At 33.4% G+C, this 19,381-nt stretch overlaps 1 long non-coding RNA gene across 6 annotated transcripts in view; it reads right to left on the reverse strand.

Annotated features, from left to right (window-relative positions):
* LOC144237847 (uncharacterized) overlaps positions 1–19,381 on the reverse strand; it is a 321,279-nt gene that overhangs the window by 218,925 nt on the left and 82,973 nt on the right. For 2 of the 6 annotated variants that reach the window (XR_013336949.1, XR_013336944.1), the window contains exons 1-2: positions 18,428–18,516; positions 17,948–18,048 (exon numbers count right to left, since the gene is read on the reverse strand). The exons of 2 other annotated variants lie outside the window; for them this stretch is intronic. This is a non-coding gene — a long non-coding RNA (uncharacterized LOC144237847). Of the gene's footprint in view, positions 1–17,947; positions 18,049–18,427; positions 18,517–19,381 lie in introns of those variants that run through there. 2 more of the 6 variants (XR_013336945.1, XR_013336946.1) reach the window with 1 other exon arrangement.

The following is a 19,381-nucleotide window of genomic DNA, read 5'->3' on the forward strand; positions in this document are numbered from 1 at the left end:
TAGCGGTGGCTCCACCATACCATGTGAACTTATGACACTATTAATTTAACACACATTAAATTTGTTTTCTGTCTGTGACATTTAATATAAATCTTTGCCTTCAGAACTTGATGAATTTGTCCCTAAAATACAAAGCACTGCCAAATATTATCACATTTGCTACAACAGCATAAAAACTTTCTCTTCCACCTTCAACTAAGCAAGAATTCTCAGAGAAACTACAACACTACTTTTCTTCTGCCTTTTTCTTATTTCCTCTCCTTTTTATCCAAATATTACTCTTGACACAGTTATTTCCTTTTCCTAAAATCAGGCTACTTAATTCATTAAGTTCTAAAATCTAATATTATAGTGTGTAAGATTAAAATTTTAGTATTATTTTAAGAGCATGGAGAAGGTATTTATGAAACCAATGTAGGAAGGAATGGTGATTTATCTTTTGTGTAGAACTGGGTTCATTTAACTTCTCAAATTTTAGATATTTTTTCTCTGTCAAACAGTTGAGTTTTGAGTCTTTTTTCTGAGGATGAAAAAATAGTCCATTATACATATTTTGGAGAATTTTCTCATCAGATCTTCCGTTCAATGGCTTTCAGCTTAAGCTATGCACTAAGGCTTGTGGGTTTTTCTCTGGCCTCTGGTAAATATAGGATGGCTTAGTTGTAGCAGAGAAATCCACAAAAAGTTGCAAAAAAGGATTCTCTTATGTACTAGAAGATATATAAATTATATACATAAATCTATATACACTATATTTTTCCCCATGTGCTTTCTCTCTGATCTATTTTTGAAGCTTTCCAAGAATACAGTATAACATAGGGAATTGTGATTTGCTGTGTTTTGTTGAAAACTTGTCATAGTATTTTCAATCCTATAGACTTTTCTAGAACTTCTACATACTCAGAAAATAAATTCACAGTTACAGTCTCCATGAAAACTACTCCAACAGTTTAAACATTTCTCTCGTTTTGGGGTGGTTATTAAAAAGTTAACATAGTTCTAGTGTGTTACTGTCTATTTGATTATCTTCTTCCTTTTTTATAGCACTCAATAGTCAGGATTGGTTTGACTTTTCCATAACTGTAGATAAATTTATATTTTATTTTCTTGGGGACTCATATTGTTCTAAAATTAAATAATGAATCATGTTATTCCATTAATTAGAAGAAATCAGAAGTATTTTTTTTTTTTTACCAGTTTTTCATTTTATTGTAGACTCTTTCATTGTAAGAATGTCTTTTCAAAAACAGTAATATTTGGGGGCGCCTGGGTGGCTTAGTCGGTTAAGTGTCTGACTTTCGCTTAGGTCATGATCTCTCGGTTGGTGGGTTTGAGCCCTGCGTCGGGCTCTGTGCTGACAGCTAGCTCAGAGCCTGGAGCCTATTTCGGATTCTGTGTCTCCCTCTCTCTCTGACCCTCCCCTGCCCACCCTGTCTCTCTCTCTCTCTTTCTCTCCTAGAAATAAATAATAATAAAAATATTAAAAAAACAGTAATATTTGCTCATCATTATTTGATCTTTCAATTGAATATGCCAGTATCTCGCAGCAATCTTTCAATACTCTTGTGAAATAGGTGAAAACAATTGCAATTACTCTTACTTTTCAAATGGAAAAACTGGTTGAGGAGTTCAGTTAAAAAACAAAAAAAACTCTCCCTTATTTTTCAGACTTGGTTCAAAAAACCTACACATTGTTTTTCAGACCTCCTATGCTAGGCAATTATAAAGGCTTTATCTGAAGGCCTGTGGCAGAAAGCTGCGCTCCCCACACTAAACTGCTGCATAGCCCACACACTGCAGTCTGGGAGAGCAGAGGCAGCCAGGGTCTCAGGCCCCTCTGGCTCGTCCTGATCCTTCCATGTGTACATTCTTTGTGCACGTCCTTTCATTCCAAAGTCTCTTTAGCTAAGGGGTTTGGCCAAGGGACCCTTCAGCTGCCTCTGCTGAGACTCACTATTTGGGTGGTGAGGAGGATCACTTTGAAGATACTTCCCCTTGCTCAGACTCAGTACCAGTGCTTTCCTCTCCTAGCCTTACTTCTTTCACTTTCCCCCAACTCCCACTCAGAGATTAGTACTCCAGAGTCCATAAACCCCCCAGAGCCTTTTATCCTGGGCATCCTAAACAGTGAAGCGTCCCCACCTAGGTGGTGATCCACTGGACCCTCCACTGGTATATCCTTTCTTGGAAGAAGATGAAACTGGGAAACTGCCCATTCCTCATTCCTCCAGGTTTGGACTCTTGCTTGTATCATTTCAGTAAGTAATTAGAGACCTCGCATTTTTGGTTTGTTTCTTTGATTGCCTACTCCCACACCTGGCCCCTCAGCTCGCTCTCACCTCTCAGCTGAGCTCCTGGCACTGGTATATACAGATACCACCTTCAAATTCCTGGAATAAGCCTAAATCAAGAGTGATTCCCACAACTCTGATATTAATAAGAGGAAATGAGTTTGCTAATTTTTCTCTGCCTTCTGAATTGAGCCTTGCTAAGGCAGACCCTCTAGAAAGCTTCCACTAAAACACCGGGCAATACAGTTTTCACCTCTATTCCTCAATAGCACAACAGAGCTTAGGCCCTTGTCTTCTGTAATAAAAATACTATAGACTGTGCTTTACAAACAATAGAAACATTTCTCACAGTTTTGGAGGATGGGAAGTCCAGATTTCCATCTGGAGTGATGGTGAGAGCCATTTTCCGTGCTTCAGGTCTTTAGACAGCCTACTTCTAGTATCCTCACCAAGTGAAAGAGACAGAAAGCAAAACCCCAGGTCCCTCTTTTAAAGGGATTAATGCCAGTCATTAGGCCTCCACCCTCATGATGTAATCTAATTCCAATTACTTGCCAAAGACGCCACCTCCTAATACCATCACATAGAAGAGTAGAGTTTTAACTTACACATTTTAGGGAGAAACAGACATTCAGTTAATAACAGAGCTTAACAAAACACTGTAAGGAAACTCTCTCAGCATAAGGCCTCTTCTCCAACCTAATCCCCTCCCCCCTCCACATTTATCTCATGTTCCCTATTTTTTAAGAAAAAAAAGTCTAATGACCAGTAATGACCAAATGTCTCCTTTTTGTCTTTCTTAACCCTGCACCACAAAAATATATACTTTCGGCTACATGTGCATTTTATTTCTTCTTTCTTAATGTCTAAATCATTCTCTTTTCCCCTTGCACAATTTGCCAATGAGGACTCATTCAAGTGAGAAACTACAACTGACATATGGATTAGTCGTCTTCTGTCAGTATGTTCCACTGACTCCAGGACAGATTTTCTTACTTTAAAAGTAAACATTTTTATTTATCACTGACTCTCCTCAGAGCCTTAAAAACAGTTGGGACAGAACCAAAGATGTTTTCTGTTTGTTTGTTTGTTTTCTTTTCTTAGTGGGAATGGAAAGATATTAGAGTTGTAAAGGCTCAAGTTGGAGCTTGGAGAATACAACTTTTTACCTAAAGTGAGAAATTTTTCCAGTTACTCAGGCATTCATGCTTTGCGTGTATCACAGCATTAAAAGTCTTACCTAATACAGTTTGCAGCTGGGACTTTCTTTTTGGGACATTCCAGTCCTTAGTTCAGATATAGTATCTCTGTAAACATTTTGTGAACTTAAATTTTTCGAAGATTTGGAGTTAGGGGATGTATCATACCTCATGAACTCAACTATTCTCTCATTTTATTTTTTCCTTTGTTACTGTTTCGTTTGACTGTATGAAGCATTAAATATATTCAGCTTTGGGGCTGTTAAAAACGAACCCCAATAGTCCACCCCCGGCCCACTCCACACACACATGGGATACAGGAACTAGACCATTAGAATGGTATTGTAAAACCTTCCGTTCTTTGGATTATTAGATATTTCTAATGTTATAAAGTCCATCATCTATCAGTGCAGCAAGAGATTTGACTGCAAAAGAAATCATCTTATGTGTGGCTACTTAAATTTGATTATTCCCAAGTGATTTAAATGAAAAGGAAAAGCAAAAGATGTGCCTGATTCCTGATTCCAAACATAATGCAACCAAATATTTCAACTCTTTAAATGGAAGTAGGGGACAGGAGAGGAGGGTAGAGATCTCATCATTTTCAGGTATCTAGATTATAGTTTTATAATTATGTATTTAATTATTTATAAATTTTATAAATAAAACATATAAATTTTATTTTATAATCCAATTTATGCTCTGTTGAAGGAATTCTTATTTGCTCTAAGGGATTGATTAAAAAAATAGTTTGTCGCTTGTGTAGAAACTTTGAATACAACTCAGTGTGACTTTCAACTTTAGGAAAAATATAGCTCTGGCTCCATGGAAAGTAAAACCCTTAAGCTAAAACCCCTGTGGTACCTTTGTTTAATTCAGCATTTTCCACCTGGTTTGGTAAAATAATTACTTACCTTAAGATATGGTTCATCAGCTTCCATAGGTCTCCAAGTACTTTTTTAAATGTTGGTTTGGAAATTATTGTAATTTTACACAGCATCTCCTGTGGTTGCTCAGGTTAGAAAATCCAGAGGCTGGTGTTTTACTAGATCCATCTTCAAACATTTATGAATACAGTTCAACTTTTTCATGGCTCATTTTTGCACTGCTTCAGGACAACTGATTTTTCCCTCATTCAACTCAGAGTATGTATTATTTTGTTTACAGTTTTTACCGCTTATTCTATTGCCAATGCTGTCTTACGTCATTTGTTGCATTACTGATCTCTGTGGTTACTTGTATTTAAACATGTGTATCTCTTGGGGCGTCAAGAGATGCTATTTTTAGCCACTAGAAGAAGAATCAGTTTCTGTGTCTCTTGCTCACTAACAAGAGAAAGCACTCAGTACTCAGAGATTGTGATTGCACATACTTATGAAATGAAAGAAATTAATTTAAATCTATTTGGAATAGTTTTTCTCCAAATAAAGCATTTAATTCATTAATATAATTTTATGATCAACACTTTTTCAGGTATACTAAAAAAGCCTGGAGTATTTTCTCTCTGTCTCTCTATCTATTGAGAGATAGATATCTATGGAGATATATTTGATTCATCTATAGATAGAGAGACGAGAGATAGAATATATGTGTGTGTGTGTGTCTGTGTGTATTTCTGATTAAACAAAGGAATACTTACTTATTTCTCAAAGGAAAAAGAAAAGTGGTATAGAAAAAGAGTATGATTTCCTTTTTGCACTTGTTCTAGATTATTGCCTCTACCTGGGATAAGGGAGGTAGAAATTGAGATGAAGACTGTGTGTGTGTGTGTGTGTGTGTGTGTGTGTGTGTGTAGTGTCTCAGATTAGATTGTGGTGTTTGTCATTTTCTTATCCACTTTATATTGCACATGTAAAATATAGACAGGTAACATTATGGAAACAAATGTGGCTTTTGTGAAACCTACTATAAAATGATACACAATTAACCCTTACTGAATATTACCATAATCTGAGCATTGTTCAAAAGTATCTTACTTGCAGTAACTCATTTATTTCTTATGTTATTGATACTAAAACAAGACAGGTTTTAAACCAAATATGGCTTAAACACTATGATATATTTCATTGTCTCTATTTAGAATGATTCTCAGAGTATACAAAAATACATACACATACTATTATTTTAAACTATTATTTTCTCTGTATTTGTGTCATTAATTAACATGTTATTTCAAATCATTTTTTTAAATTTGAGAGAGACAGAGAGCAAGTGGGGTCGGGGCAGAGAGAGAGGGAGACAAAATCCCAAGTAGGTTCCATGCTGTCAGTGCAGAGCCTGATGGGAGGCTCGAACTTCCTGTGAGATCATGACTTGAGCCAAAGTCGAGTTGGACACTTAACCACCCAGAGCCCCTTAAATCATTTTTTTTTTAATTTTTAAAAATGTTTTAAGTTTATTTCTGAGAAAGAGAGAGACAGTGTGAGCAGGGGAGGGTAAGAGAGAGAGGGAGACACAGAATCCGAAACAGGCTCCAGGTTCTGAGCTGTAGGCACAGAGCCCAGTGCGGGGCTCGAACCCATGAACTGTGAGATCATGATCTGAGCCGAAGTCAGCCGCTTAACCGACTGAGCCACCCAGGTGCCCCCCCCCAAATCATTTGAAATGCTGAAATGTAAACTTGCTTCTCTTCCCCGAGTCATCAGAGCTGGCGTTCTCTCTCCTAATACTGGTACTAGACTGATCACGTGACCCTATTCTCTTGTCATTCTCTTCTGTCACACACAGGAAATTTTTTAAAACCTTGTGAATATAAATATTCAAGTCCCATAGAGTTAGCTCAGATATCTGAATACTTTTTATCATTATCATTTATCATTATCATAAAGATCATATGGACTGATTATATTTTTGGATGTCTTCTGTGGGCTGCTCTGGAGAATTAAATGCTGATAGGCTGATCTGGTAAAGGCAAAATGCTTCTTGAATTGCATATTGAAAGTCTGACTAAAATCAGCAGTGTTTTGTCTATCTTCAATTCTTTCTACTTTAATTATTTAATATTCTCTTTTCATAATTAAAAAATATCAATCTCACTTCATGTCAATTTTCCATTCCAAATTGTCAATAAAATCTTCACTGTCTATAGTCTGAAATTAGAATTAATCAGCTGGATATTCCAGACTTCCATGTTCTATCCTAGTCTGTTTTTCTAAGCTTTGGTCTCAGCTTTCACATTCATGAGTCCCTTGCTTTGTGTAAACTGAACTTTTGGGGACCCTGGGTGGCTCAATTGGTTAAGCAGCTGATTTGGCTCAGGTCATGATCTCATTGTTTGTGAGTTCAATCCCCACCTCAGGCTCTGCGCTTACATTGCGGAGCCTACTTGGGATTCCTTCTCTCTTTCTCTCTCTGCCTCTCCCACACTGTATGTTCCCTTGCTCTCTCTCTCAAAATAAACAAATAAACTTAAAAAAAACTGAACTGCTTAGTCCCACTATTTCCCCCATTTTCTCATACAGGCTTTTCACACATCAGCAGCCCCTTTAATTAAAACATTATATTGTGTCCACCACATGATTTCCACGAGGCCTTCTACAACTTCCACTTGGAAGCCATTACTTACAAATTTAATTGTGTCTCGTGTTGTGTCTGACCTGATTTTTGCAAATTTATCCACCCTCTCGCTCCATTCTTCCATTAGGAAGTAAACTCCCTGAGAACAGGAGCCACATGAAACCTTCGTGTTTATTCCCCAAATGCCCAACAATAAATAATAGTAATAGTATATGGGCAGTGTTTTTGCCTACATTCATTACTAAGTGTTCCTTATTTGGAGGTGCATATTAGAATCGTAGGCATAGATTTTCAAAAATATATATGTAATGTCCTCAGGCTAAAATTATAATTCAGTTTGAGACTGAACCCAAGACCTTAATTAAAAACAAAAATTTTGAGTTATTTGAAAGTCATTCTAATATTATGAGTTCTCAGAAATTCAAGTATACTATGAGTCAAGAATTGTATTTTACATTATTTGAAGGTTTTCTCTTAATTATGTAAATAAATATTGGTCATTACTTCATAAATAAAATGACTGATGGGAAAAAATGTGGAAAGTAACTTTAGTACATACACCACAATGCATATTTTTAAAAAAAATAAGAGATCTCATTATTTACATCATTTATATTCAAACATATTTATTAAAAAAACAATTTTCTAATCTTTTAAGTATATGCATATATCTTATTTAGTGGTTAGATAACATTCCTATTTGTATATAATAGTATGTATTATAATCAGTGTATCTGTGTTAGTATTTAGATTGCTTCCATTGTTTCAATATTATAAATAATGTAGCAATAGAGATTACTTTACATATATCGTTATCAAGTTCACACCAGCACCAAGAACACTGCCTGGCAGATAGAGTTTCACAAATTGAAGCGAATATGGTGCTTGTGATTAATGAATTCATTTAAAAAAATGAATCTTTGCATACTTGTCAGATAATTTCCTTAAGATAAACTGCTGGACCAAAATTTATGTAAATTTTGTGAAGTAATCATATTATTTTCCCCACATCTTGCCTCTTTTTCCTTTGGGAAATAGATAAATAATAACGTGAATTTCCATACTTGTATTCCTAATATTCATAAGACTAGTAAATTTCAATTTCCACTGCTATGGACTGAATGTTTGTGTCCCTCCACCCCAAAATTCATATGTTGAAATCTAAGACCCAGTGTGGTTGTATTAAGGGGCTGGACCTACTGGAGACGCTAGCTCATGCTGGTGAAGCTCTCTGGAATGAGATTAGTGCTCTTATAAAAGAGGTCCCACAGAGCTCTTTTTCTGCTGTGGGAGGTCACAATGAGTTTTGGCCATCAACGAAGAAGCAGGATGTCACCAAACACCTACTCTGCTACAGCCATGATCTTGAACTTCCCAGATGCCTCAACTGTTAGAAAAAATGTTTGTTGTTTATAAGCCACTCATTTTACGGTATTTTTTGTTATAGTAACTCCAACAGAATGACATCCAGAGTGTACATCTTCAACAGAATGTAAATTTTTTAATCATTTTAATTTTTGTCAGTCTGAATAATCAAAAGTCCTCATTGCTATTTAAAATGCATTGGTTTGATTCCATAGATATTGAGGAGTTTTCCATAGTTTTATATATATCTTTTTTTCTGAGTTTATGCTGCTCTTTACTCAATTTTCTGTCAGGGAACTAATCTTACTGACTTGCAGTAAGTTTTATTTAATAAAATGTTGACATTTACCTTGTAAGTGAGCATTTTCCAAATTGTCCATTACCTTCTATTTTATTTATGCTTTACTTTGATGAGTTATTTATTATATAAAGTTATACTTCAAGGCTTATACCTTTGGGGTCACATTTGAAATTTCAGGCCTCTATTATAATCTTATTCTACTCTAAATTTATATAAACTTCACTTAACATTGCATAAATACATTAACCATCCATTTCTTTTTAATTCTTAAATCTCTCTAGTTCTTTAGCGTTACAATTGTGTCTCCTCCCTGAACCTCATTCTAGCTCTTTCAAATTTATGTTTTCATAAATCTCAACCTATTTATATTCTATACCAATCATTATTTTTCATATTACAAGAAGGCAATCCCTTCTTTCCTTAGTTTATTGACTACTTTTCTTAAAGGAACAATTGTGCTAATTTCTAATCATTGAAACATTTTATGGAAAAGTAAAATACTGGGGTACCAGGGTGGCTCAGTTGGTTAAGTGTCCAACTCTTTGTTTCAGCTCAGGTCATGATCCCATGGTTCGTGAGTTTGAGCCCCACATCAGGCTCTGTGCTGACAGCGCAGAGTCTGCTTGGGATTCTCTCTCTCCCTCTCTCTCTGTCCCTCCCTTACTCTCTCTCTTTCTCTCTCTCTCTCTTTCAGAATAAATACATAAACTTAAAGAGAAGTAAAATACTTTGTTCTTGATGTTAATCTTCAATATCATAAAATTATCTCTGTTTATATTCTTTTCTGTCAGGTCAGCTTTGTCTAACGTAATTTATCCATTTTGCTTTCTCATGATTAGTGTTTACATAGTATAACTTCTTAGGTTTTTTTTTTCTTTTTTAAGTCTGCCACTCTATATTTTATGTGCATTTTTTGTAAATATCATCTAGTTGGGTCTTGCTTTTTAATCCAGTATAATAATTACTACTTTTAAAAAGAGTATTTATTCCATTTTACATAGTTTTACTTATGTAGATATAGTTAATTTTACCATTATATTTGTTTTATTATTTATCTACTCTGTTCTTTCCCCTCTCCTTTCTATTTTTATTTAAATCAATTGATTATGTTTTAATATTTCACTGTAACTCTCCCATTAACTTAGTAACTATTTTCAGTAAATATTTTTGGCTACTCTAGAGTTCATAGTATCTTTACTATGTTTAAATGAGTTTAAATGAGTTGCTGAAGGTCTCTCAATAAGCTTGTAGAGTGGAATAAAAATCAAAGTAATAATCTCTATCTTTAAGTTATCTTTTAACAGGTTGCCATTACTTGGGCCCATATAGTCAAATGAAATAGAGCACTCACTGATGACCAGGTCTCTACCACATAGATGATCAATCTATGAAGGCTGTGAATCATAAAAACATTTGAAGAAGATTTTTTAAGATTTTTTTGTTTTAAGAGAGGCTTTTTAAGTTAGGTTTCAAAACTTGGCTAGCTACTTGTTAACTACTAAGTTAACTACTTGTTTACTACTAACTTATAAATTTTATCTCTGAATTTATTTTTTTTTATCAAGAGTCAGAGACAAGTGAACTTATTTCATGTTAAAATTAAAGGAGAAATATCACAAATAATATATAGGTGCATAATAAATATTCATTCCCTTCCTAGATTTATATACTTTCTTTTCTGCCAGAAGACTTAAAATGTAAGAGAAATGAAGGAAATGAACTGTGTGCTTTTGTTTTTTTACATGTTTATTTATATCCTGTTGCAGGGAAGATTTTAAAGAAATAAGCCTTCAGCCTCCTTCCTAAATGATAGTATTTGTATATGCATTATAGTTAACTTTTAAAATGATAGATAATTAAAAATATACTATTGTTAGAAGTAGGTATCTAATCTGGGTTGATTTATATTCAGCAGTATAGTATTAAGCCAAACAGGTTGTGAATTAAACTGCTTGTATTCCATTGGGATAATTTTGATTATTTTAAGATAGAGAAGCCAATAACAAATCTTATTGGTTTTGGTCAGAATAACTGATACCAACTATGTGTTGCTTGATTTTGTGTGTGGGGGGAATTTTATAAGTTCTGTTTAAATTTCATTAGACCAAAGTGCTCTGAAAATAGTTAAGCTCTAGCCAGTCACTGAACTAATTCTTTATCAAACCCATCAGTCTTTTGAAAGTCCATATTTTGTGCCTGAATTAAACATAGAGATCCTTTGAATTATTTTATGGCTTTTCTGGTAATGAGCTAACAGAAGATATCCTACCTAGTTAACTCTGCTTAGTATGCTTTGTATTGTGAGGAGCGTGCTTGGGATTTTCAGTCTCCCTCTCTCTCTGCCTCTCCCTCTCCCTCTCTCAAGAATAAAACAAAAAAAAAGAAAGAAAAGAAAAGAAAAGTTACTGAAAGATTCTCTGTTCTCCATTTACCTTAGCCCATGAAGGCTAAGTGCCTAAGTATACCTCCCTAGGCACTAATGACATTTTTCAATGCTTAAATTGGTGATTTAAAAAATTATCTTTTGTCTTTTTTAAATCCACAGAACATCACACCATCACAACTCCAAATATGTTTCGTGCAAACTATTGGAAATGTATTTAGTACAAAGAGTGGAAAAATATTTTTCTGAAGGAATGACAATGGCATCCTAAATTTATTTTTATTTTTATTTGATATTTAAAACCTCTTCCCCTTACCTAAGTGACCCACATGTTGTTTGTATTTCTTCTTTCAATAAAAAAAAAATTCTTCTCAAAGTGTGGAGTACTTCAGAAGTTTACACAACAAAGGTCTTTACTAGAATCTTTTCCTATTTCCACACATAGAGATGTGAGTCACATAGGAGGTATTCTCCTACTAGCATGGCCAATGTGTGGCAAAAATGCCATCATTTTTTAGCTGAAGTTCTATTGCTTTCTTTAGAAATCATAGTGCAATACAGATGACTGAAAATATTTGTACAGAAATGTCAGACTGTGACAAGAGATAACAAGTCCACAAACATGGTTTTGAGTATATTCTAGACACTAGATTCTTTGTCTCTTGATTCAAAAAGGTGCAAATATAAGTTTTCTTTTGAATGAAAAACCCACATTCAGCAGAGCTTAAAGTATTACAATAAATAATAATTAAAAATAATAGTAACAATAATAAATCATAACTCATTGCATATTTGTAGAAAGTTTTAATAGTTTTTAAGAAACTTTCAGTCTCTAATTGTAAATGTGGGTAGAGTAAGTTTGGGGCATGGTTTGACATTATCTTGATATCTACACTGGTATTACATATTTTCATACTTTATTTTTCTGGACATGATTTTCAAACAACAAAAAAAAACATTTCTAAAACAAGCTGATGGTATCTCAGTGGACTGAGGCTTTGCCCTAGTTTATTTTTCTTTTTTTAATTTTTAAAAATGTTTTTTTTTTTAAAGAGATGATGCATAAGCTGGGAAGGGGCAGAAAGAGAGGGAGATACAGAATCTGAAGCAGGCTCCAGGCTCTGAGCTGTCAGCACAGAGCCACACATGGGGCTCAAACTGATGAACCAAGAGATCATGACCTGAGTTCAAGATGGACTCTTAACCAACTGAGCCACCCAGGCACCCCTACACTAGTTTATTCTTAACAAGTTTCTTCCTGCAATTAAAGCGATGTCGAAAGAAAGACAAAAGAACAGAGAGCAGTTTTACTGCAGTATTGTTTGCAGTGAATTGCTGCAGTGATATTTCCATTTTTCATTCATAAAACAAACAAAAAAAGTGCTTGGTGCTTAATAACACCCCAGGGAACAGGGTAAAACATGTATTCAACCTAGGCAGTCAGTCATTCAACTCTATTGAATCCATGTACATAAATTGAGTTCACCAGTTAAAAGGAAGAGTGAGTTAGGTGTAATGTGGGGTAAAGAGAATGATTCTCTAGGGAAGAAAGGAGAAATTAATTTTCCTCAAATATAAAAGGCAGACACAAAGAAAATGAGATCATCTCATATGGAAGCAAAAAAAAATTACTTCAAAAGAAGAACTAAATCTAAAGATTGAGGAAATAGTCCTTTATGTGAAATGTTTATTAAATACAAAGAGTTAGAGACAAAATTTGTAGAATGGCAGATTTTACTGTCATTTTATAGTAAGTTTATTTTGGGTTGTATTTTAAAAGCCATTTTGTTTTATTTCCATATTTTTAATATTTAGGTCATCACACTGACATGTAAACTACATTATTATGAAACATAAAAGGATAATGGATTAATATAAATTATACAATGGATATTGGCTAACAAACTTCTTGGTACATAAGAATTTGGTTAAGTTCATTTAGCACAATGCACCTTTAGTGTTAATTAAAGTTGAATCTTTATTTTAAATACATATAACTCACATCTGTTCTCTTGGCACATTTTGCCATTTTCATGAATGTATACCTGATACAGTCATGTTATTCTTCCTTTCAATTCACCAGGACTTCAAGTAATTTTTAATGTATTGACTCTATAGATTCACGATTTTTAGGAACCTTCAGAATTAAAACATTTCTCTACAAATATATCCCAAATACGGAAATGAGAGGAGTAAGAAACATAATCAGACATATTTTTTAAATTTTTGTTTCACCAACTGAGTCATAAAGATAATAATTTTTAACATTTCATATATGTATTCCTTTAAATTTCTTGCCTTCATTGCTGGCTCAAAAAAAAAAAAAGACTAGAATATTACTTGATTACATAAAGATAGCACATGCAAATCTAGATCAAAAGAATCAAATCAGTGTCATTTTTCACAAGACTACCATAACTATTGTTAGGATAATTGTTGGAAATATTATGATTTATCTTATATGATAGAAGTCAGTTTCTACATCATTATGACATTTTCCTTTTGGCGGCTATCAGAAATTTAGAGGAAATGTATATATGTACTTTATGTTAGTATACAAATTACATTAACTTCACAAGTTTTAAGAAAGAACTTGAGAAAAATGACATTAATATGATTACAGATTTAAAGTACAGAAGATGGACACATATTTCAAAAATACATTCAAATTTAAAGTTCAAGTTGAAACTTGTAACTTCTAGAACCATTATTTTTTTGTCCCACAAGTAAACATTGAACTCCAGGAAATCCTGCCAGCACTAAAATTTCACATAATATACCTGAAAAAAATAGAATTTACCTTTCTTAATATATGAAGATGGATACATATGTGAGTGACTATGAAGCCAATGATGAAAATTTTACTTTTGCATAATGTTCGACTCTATGGCAGGTGTGGGCACAGTACTGCACATGGAGCCAATCAGCCTGTTTTTGTAGATAAAGATTTATTGGAAGACAGCTCATATATTTACATATTATCTATGGCTCTTTTCACTATTATCAGCAGAGTTAAGGAGTTACTCTTTGTTGTTATAGACTATATGGACTTAAACATATTTAGTATTGTCTCTTCAGAGAAAGTTTATATACAGAATTATAATAACTTAATCAATACAATAATATAATAAAATGAGAACCAAATATAGATTTAGAAAAGCATGCATTTATCAGAGATTTTCCATATGAAGAAAATGCAACTATTTTTGTATTTATTTTTAAATAGCATTGAATTAGAAATCGGTGTTGAATTGAGGGGCACATGGGTGGCTCAGTCGGCTGAGCGTCCAACTTGGGCTTAGGTCATGATCTCTGGTTCCTGAATTCAAGCCCCACGTTGGGCTCAGTGTTGTCAGCACAGAGCCTGCTTGGGATTCTCTGTCCCCCTCTCTCTGCTCCTCCCCCACTTGCACTCTCTCAAAAAGAAATAAACTTTAAGGGTGGCTCTGTTGATTAAGACTCTGACTTTGACTCAGGTCATGATTTTGGGTTCCTGAGTTCAAGACCCATGTCAGGCTCTGTGCTGACAGCTCAGAACCTAGAGTCTGCTTCCCATTCTGTGTCTCCTCTGCCTACCCGTCCCCTGCTCACATTCTGCCTCTCTCTCTCAAAAATGAATAAACATTTTTTAAATTTTTAAGTGGATAAATAAACATTTAAAAAAGAAATCAGAATTGCATTGATTATAGTGGGTTAGATATTTGAAAAGACTTCCTGGTCTCCATGGTGTATATCCACATAAGTCTATATAATAAAGTTAAGAGATGTAGCAACTGATAGAAAACACAGGTACTCATGGGAACTCACCAGGCTTCTAGGTGAGCTCCGTGAGTCTTTTCTTGGTTGCCGAGGATGTGCTTTTGGAGGGGAATCTGATGATTTAGAAAAGCTACTTACTTAATGATTCCTTTCAGATAGACAAGCAGAAATTAATACTGTCTTCCTAACACCTAAAGAAAATACATCTATCTATATGGGATTTTTATTGTAAAATTATTTAAAGCTCCAGAGATCAGAAGGCAGAGCTGCAAGTTCAGTATGTGCCACAAGAGTCTTTTAATTCTAAAAACAGTAATTCAGAGCCATATGAAACTCTTCACTTCTTAGATATTGGAGAAAACTCAGTAGTGGTTAAGCAGTGATAGTGATATATAAAGTTGTAACCTAAAGGCATGAATTAATTTAAATCATCTAAGAATTTCATAATCTCTATGAATTGACTGAAAAGCTCTTCTAGTTTTGGAAATTAGTTTTAACTTTATTTTAAAAAAGACTATTCATTTTACTAGTGTGTGGGTGTTCTAAAGAAGCATTTCCTTTGATGATAAGTTCCCATGAGTTGCCCTCTTAAAAGTTTAATTGTTGCTAGCCCTTTATTATGATCCAAATTTGATACTTTTAATGGAAACAATATCTACAATGGAGCTCTTGAAAATACATTGCAGATATAATACAGTTCTTTTTGGGGATTCAATGTAGGTGTAAAAATGGATGGTTCCCTGTTCTGAACAGTAAGTGTTTCCTCCTGTGAATGTTTTTTGAAGGCTAGCATCAGTCAATTCAGCTGTAGCTGGGGAATCAAAAACCAATTCTATGAACAATTCATTTTTTTCTTCATTTTACTATTAGCATCAGTTTTGCTGGTGTTGTGTCACCACAACAACCATTTCCAAATATATGGAACAGCGTGTTTGATTTCCTTAAAACCTGAAGCAGAAATAGCTGAGTTCCTCTTTTTAAAAAGTATTTACCACATCAGTTCTCCAAGTACAAGTGAAATCAAAAAAGCACTGATGACAGCTTACAAAAATGAAAGAGTCCTGCATTTGTGAGAACTCTGTTTATTGAGCATGTCCATATTCCTTGTTTTCCAATATGAGGGGAAAAAACAGCACTGCATTGTAAAACAATTTTTGATTTTTTTCTATGTCTGGATGTTACCATGACTCTATTGGCTAATTCTCCAGGAAATATCAATTGGCTCAGACTATTAGATATGTTTCCATTTAGTTAATGCATTCAAAATAATTATCTTGTTTTTGTATCTTTGATTCAGATAAAGTTTAATATGCATTTGAGTATGACAAACCTTTAATAGGCATTCTTTCAGCCTCTTTGATATGAAAAATAAGTATCATTTGCTATATAAATGAAGTGAGTATAGTTTCATAAAATCCCTATGCTTTCTTTTGAAATGACTGCCAAGTTCTATAGGGAAATTAATTTCATATGTCATTCATAATTTAACATTTGTTTCACTTTATTACTTTTTTAAATCTTGCCCAAGCAAAAGTTTTGACTTAGTAAATAGACGCTGTATGTTAAGGTAGGAATACCAGAACAATCATGAATATTTCTACCTTGAGGAAGATTTCCTATTTTCATCTGGGAGAGATTTTTAAATGATCTTGTGAGCTACTTTGAATATTACATATAGCTCATAGTTACAAAATCACATTTATTATGTGAAAATACTTATAAAAGTTATCACAATGCAATTTTAAGGCATGTTATAATGCATGAATATTTCTTTTTTCTTTTGTCAAGAATCCTCTATGTATATTCTTTAAACAATTTGTTTCTGTATATCACCTCTTATTATTATTTCTATTATCACTTTATCCTTTGTGAGAATTTTTATTTGAACTGCATGATGAGGTATGATCCTTAAAAAGCAGAATTAAGATGCCATAAAAGCCTGTTTGCTTTAAGAATGCTATGAATTTAAGTTATTTTCTTAAGATTTTTTACAGAAATTCATTTCATGGTCTTCCATTATCAGTTTGAAAAAATTTTACTCTCAGTAATATGTCCTATCACTCTGGTTGAAATTTATATATTTTTGCCAGTTGAAAGTTCAATGAATAATCCTCTTCTTATAATGAATAGTTCATAGCTTTTTAAAAAATAGAATGTGGAGAAACAAATATAAGACCTAATTATTTCTTTGTACCCTTCCACCTTATTGTTCTGGAGAATTCTGAAGAACTTCTATGGAAGCATCTCTTAGGAAGAAAAATACAAAGCTTGATTATATGAGGGAACATAAGATGATATTAATACAAATAAACAAGAAATTAATAGTTACTTTCTCACACATCATACTTTTATTTTATCAAGAATTCTAATTGATATGGCTTATTTTGTTAGTAAATTGTGATTATTTCCATTAGTTTTTCCTAGTATTTTTGGCTTTCTTTAAATTTTGGAATAATTTTAGCATTCACTCAAAAATATAGTCTAGAAGCAAATAATTTCATATTATGACTGAATTGGTAAGTTTGGTCTTATGATTTATAGCAGATTAACATGATCAGTATGATTGTGTATCTGTGACTATGTTACTTGGCAGAATTGGGTTATTATATAATCACTAAAACTATTCAGTAATTGGATGAATCACATTTAGGATTGTTGTCATTGTTATTGTGGTTTTTCTGAAATTAGAACAATTGTAGGTTAAAATAACAGCAACCACATCAAAAATAATTCTGACTCAAACTGACTAATCATGAAGGACACACATGATTTCATGTATCTCCCATAATAGGACCTCCAAAGCCAGATCAGATTTGAGGGCTGGCTTATTAAGTGATTCAATGATAATAACATTAAACACAAAGTTTCTTGCTTCTCTCCTGTCTGGCATCCTAAGTAAGTATTTTTACCCTCACTCTGGATCTTCTTAAGTCACTCATGATGGCTGAACCAGAAAATGTTCATAGATGACTATGTCTAGAGACAGAAAAAGGAGTAAGAAAATCATGAACACGTGTTCCTCCATCAGCCAAATCTAAGCCAAATACCCACATATTTAAGGAGTCATTACTGAGTCTGACCCTCTCAATTTGTTCTAAGCAAGGGAAATAGAACGAATATAGTTGGATTTTACCTCATAAACATGATCCACTGAGTTTGGGAGATGGTCTTATGCTTTGGAGGTGTATAGAATAGAGGTGGACCTCACAGTGAAATCAGCAAAATGTGTCTAAACTAAGGAAATAGAAGAAAATGAATGTTTGGTAGAATAATAATATTTTAACAGTCCACAATATTTCAAATTAACAGCATAATTTTGCTTAACACTTACTTATATAGATGATCTGTATATGAGTTGTCTCCCAAATTTAAAGTACTACACATTCAGGAAATACTGTTTAAAGAAATCTAGAACAAAGGCTTGGAAAATAATTCCATTTTATTCCTTCTAACTTGATGTAATACAGGTTAACTGTAATCTCTTTTCTATAAATCAGCCTTACACATTTTGATGAGGGCTTATCATTTCTTTACCAATTTTGTCTATTTGGGGCCAAAGATATCTACTTTGGTAAAAAAAGAATCCTACAGATTACATTTATAGACTCCTTACCTTCCTCATTATTATCTTACTATTGTATTCAGAAACAAACACAGTGCTCCATTCTCCAGATAAGTATATCCTCCAGCAGAAGTCTATTCTCCCTTAACCAAAAAGAGAGTGACTGACTTAAGTTCCATTAGCTTTATTCACCATACACGTAACATGTATCTTTCAAGCTGAATTGTGGCAAATAAATTCTCATCATTTTACACACAAAAAAGAGGAATTAAATATTTTAAGACTATTTTTCTTATAGCCTAGTTTGTTAATTTACTGTAGTAGCTTAGATTTATTTATTTCCTTAGATATGTTAGTAAATAATAAATTCTAGGAGAAATGTTACCATTATTAGTATTTCACATGGTGGTGCACTTAATCTTAATAACTCTCTGGGATTTATTTTATACCTAATTTACGGGAGAGAAAAATGAGGTTGAGCAATGTTAATTCCCTTGCACACACTTACAAAGCTAACAACTGGTGTATCTAGACTTCAACACCACAGGTATTTGACGTCAATGCCCATGCTGTTTCACATTTGTCTCTCATGCGAGGAGATATCAGAAAAGTCCAATAGCTAAATAAATGGTGAAATATCATAAATAAAAGCTTCTCTTCGTGTTTTCTTTGGGAAATAAATAACTACTAACATTGTGATAAAATGGTTCAGTGATCAAAATATTTGGGAATGGTGGACTAAAGCATGTTGATTATTTTATATTAGATTTTTCAGACACTTGGATATCTTCATGCACATTATAGCTTTGAAACATTAAGAAATCAGTATAGAATTACATCTAGCAAAAATGATTTTATCATAGAATTTTTGGTCATTCATTTCTTTTTGGTTTTCGCATAATTTAACCCATTAAGAAACAGACTATAAATAATATGATCTGCAAATTAAAAAAAAAACTATATATTATAGAAAATATCAGACCTATACAGTAGTAGATAACATTG

This window comes from Crocuta crocuta, unplaced genomic scaffold (genome assembly GCF_008692635.1).
Source record: "Crocuta crocuta isolate KB4526 unplaced genomic scaffold, BGI_CrCroc_1.0 scaffold1122, whole genome shotgun sequence".
Classification (NCBI taxonomy): Eukaryota; Metazoa; Chordata; class Mammalia; order Carnivora; family Hyaenidae; genus Crocuta; species Crocuta crocuta.